Source organism: Charadrius vociferus, unplaced genomic scaffold (assembly GCF_000708025.1).
Source record: "Charadrius vociferus isolate BGI_N301 unplaced genomic scaffold, ASM70802v2 scaffold332, whole genome shotgun sequence".
In the NCBI taxonomy this organism is placed as follows: domain Eukaryota; kingdom Metazoa; phylum Chordata; class Aves; order Charadriiformes; family Charadriidae; genus Charadrius; species Charadrius vociferus.
This window is the reverse complement of record NW_009647418.1, coordinates 3630942-3634109: the sequence shown is the minus strand read 5'-3', so window position 1 is coordinate 3634109 and position 3168 is coordinate 3630942.

Here is a 3168-nt window from a genome sequence, read left to right as displayed (position 1 = left end):
GCCCAGCCCTCCCTCGCAGGGTGGGAGTAAGCCATGCCTGGCAGGTTCCCCTAAGGAGAGAACTGCTGGAGGGAAGAGGTGGTGTCAGTGTATACACAGGTTGTTTTCACGTTTGGAAAAATTGTAAACCTGATGAGGAGCAAACTTGGCCATTAAGCTTTAGAGTTAGAGATGGGAATCAGTGTTTTCAGCAAAAAAAGACAAAAGCGGAGACCTTGTATATAATAGCTGCAGTGAAGTCTGACGCTGCGGTCTGATTTCATGTCAGTTTAATGAAAAGCAGCAATCATCATGACTTTTAAAAAGTGTATTTAGATTACTGAAACTTTAAGACTTAAATATTTTAATAGAAATTAAATCCTATTGGCTTTGGTTTTAAGTTGGCAGAGGTAACTTTTGCTTCCGCTGTGGTATGAGGCTGAGAATACTTTTTGTAACTGTATGCTTGCTTTTTGCAGTTGATCTTTGTTTATTCAAGTACTAGCTCATTAGGCATTCTGTTAGAAAGTGCAATCGCATCATCTGCTCCCATTGAATCTGCATTTCTGCTGGGTTTTTTCATTTTAAAGGAGTAATGCAGCCTAAAGTTGGCAGGCAAAAAAAGTTACATGTACCTGCAAAACAAAATACAGGTCAGACTTTACAGATTCCTCATCTTCTGATTTAAAGCAGCTAGTATCTGAACTCTATATTTAAAGTTTTAAGAGAGCTGACAATCCTACCTTTGTCATCTCTTCTGAGTATGTTTTGTTAGTAACGCTAGAATGTTGATGAGAGTATTTTTTTAAAATAAATCCCATGTTAAAAAAAAAAAAAAAATCACATTGCTGCTCTTGCTGGATTTAGTTTTGTTTTGTCCCATCCTGAAAGGGAAAGAAGAATGTCTGCAGGTTGTCTAAATTGTAATGGATGTCCTGATGGTCTAATTGCAATGTCTGGTAAGTGCTCTGGGCTGGAGGAATACCAAAATGTGTTAAGTCTGTTTTATAGTAATTCTTTTCCTGGGAGGGGAAAAAAAAAAAACACCAAAAAAAAAATCCCCTGAACTCTTAAATGTTGTATAGAACCTTTTGGAAATAAGGGCGTGCTCCTTAAATTAAAGCAAGACTGAAGTTGATGCTTTGAAATGTGTAGGGTAAGTGAAGACAGTCCCATTGCTGACAGGATCCAAATCATAGAGAAGCGCTAAGCCAGAAATCCGCACTGCTCCTTTTCATTCAAGGAGGCAAATTGCCGTTGCTGATGTTCCTGTTTCCCCTCTCCCCCATGGCAGTGCTAACTAGAGAGGGCTTTGCGCAAGCACCAGCACTGAATGCAGAGTTGAGCACCCTCATCCAGAGGGGATGGTCCAGGGGCTGATTTATGCTGGAGTTTTCCTTCCACTGCTGCTACAACAGGTTGAATTCAAGCAGTCATTTCAATAAAAAATGGTGAAAATGTAAGTGAAGTGTAAAGTTAATACAACCAAGCTTTTAAAATCCTCCCATGTGCCTGAAAGCAGAACTTGCTTTAAAAAAAGGTTTTCTGCATCAGCTCTCTTAAAAGCAGAATTGAAACTGCTTGGGGGGGGATGTGTGTCAACTGAAGCAAAGTCTGAGAAGAGATGGAACCGTGGCTCACTCTCGCTTCCCGTCACAGCATTTGGCATGGTGCGTGTCCAGCGTTGGCTGGTCACTCCAACCATCCCCCTGCCAGCACAGAGGGAATACTGACTGCTTTTCGGGGTTAGCTGCTGTCCCGTTTCCAGTTCCAGCCACTAAAGTTAAGCTTGTCAAACAAATACAATTTTTGTGTTACTTGTTGTTTTATAAAACCGGGTGCCATCTCTTCACAAGCTGTAGGAGGAGACTGTGTACAAAAATGACTATACTGACTGGGGGTTGAGGGAGAGGGAGAATTTCTCTCCCCCCATAAATTGTGTAAAGTTAAATAGAGTATATATTTCTTACAAAAGAGCGTTTCCCCTCCAGAATAGGTCTCACAGGGACATAAGAAATTCAAGCTATAACCCATTGCTGCTGTTGCCCCTTTTCCACTCTTAGGATTTGTTTTTGTTTGTTTTGGATTTTTTTTGTGATGAATTGAAAAACATACCTAGAAGAAGCTACCAAGACTACTGTTTACAGACTGAAAAAATACTGCTTTTATACTACTGGGATCACGAGCCATGATCCTTTTACAGATTTCCTTAACTCCTCTTTGCTTAAAATCAGTGTCTGATGTAGATTAAGGTCAGAAGTCCTACCCTGCTTTGTCTACATACAGGACAAAAATGTACAATGCCTGTTTGTTGCCCACCATTTTTGTACTTTTTAACTGTTCAAAAATTGCATTTATATTTTGCAATCATTGATAATCATGACTTTATTTTAACCGCTAGTAATTGTAGAGGGGGTTTTTTTTGTTGTTGTATCTGCAGCCTTATCTGAATGTTCTCTTCCTTGATTATTCATTGTTAATTTATGACTGTAGAAGATATGTATGCCTCAGCCTTCTACGGACCTAAGTGACACAACTGCAAATGATCTGCTTTAAACTGGATGGGTTTATAATTTATATAAAAGTCAGTTTCGTTACAAATCAGTATTGCTGCCTCTTTCATTTTTCTGCCTAGATTGTCTGGAAATGACTGAAGTGTGTGCCTACATCATCTAGTTCTGTCAGCCCCTTGGTGAAGACAGATTATCCTGGTGCAGGGCAAGCAGAAAATCAAGTTATGTGCAAAGAGGGGAGGAGGTTGAAATGCTTATTGCTTTCCACCTGCAGGCTGGGTTCAGAAGGATGACTGCTGGGGGAAGTTTGGATGTGTCTGTTCTTTGATATGATCATCTGTCAATCTGCTGTTGAGGCTTGCTTGTACTTCATCCTGGCTTTCAGTGATAAGTACACAAGATACCTCCTCTAGTAGCACAAAAAAATCTAAAGTGCTTGAGAGGGCTGTGGCAATGCTATGGCAGTGGCCACCATGCCTGGCCTGCTGCTGCATATAAATGTATTATGCACCACCAGCTGCTCTCTCCTCTCTAACTCTTCCTGCTAATCTCTGCGTGGCCGTAGCGCTGAGGGCTGTCCCTGCAGGGCCAGACCCTGCAACCTGCCCTTTCGCCTGCCTTCATCTCCTGTGGACTTGCTGCTGGAAGCCGCCCGCTTGTATTTATATTTGTGGCG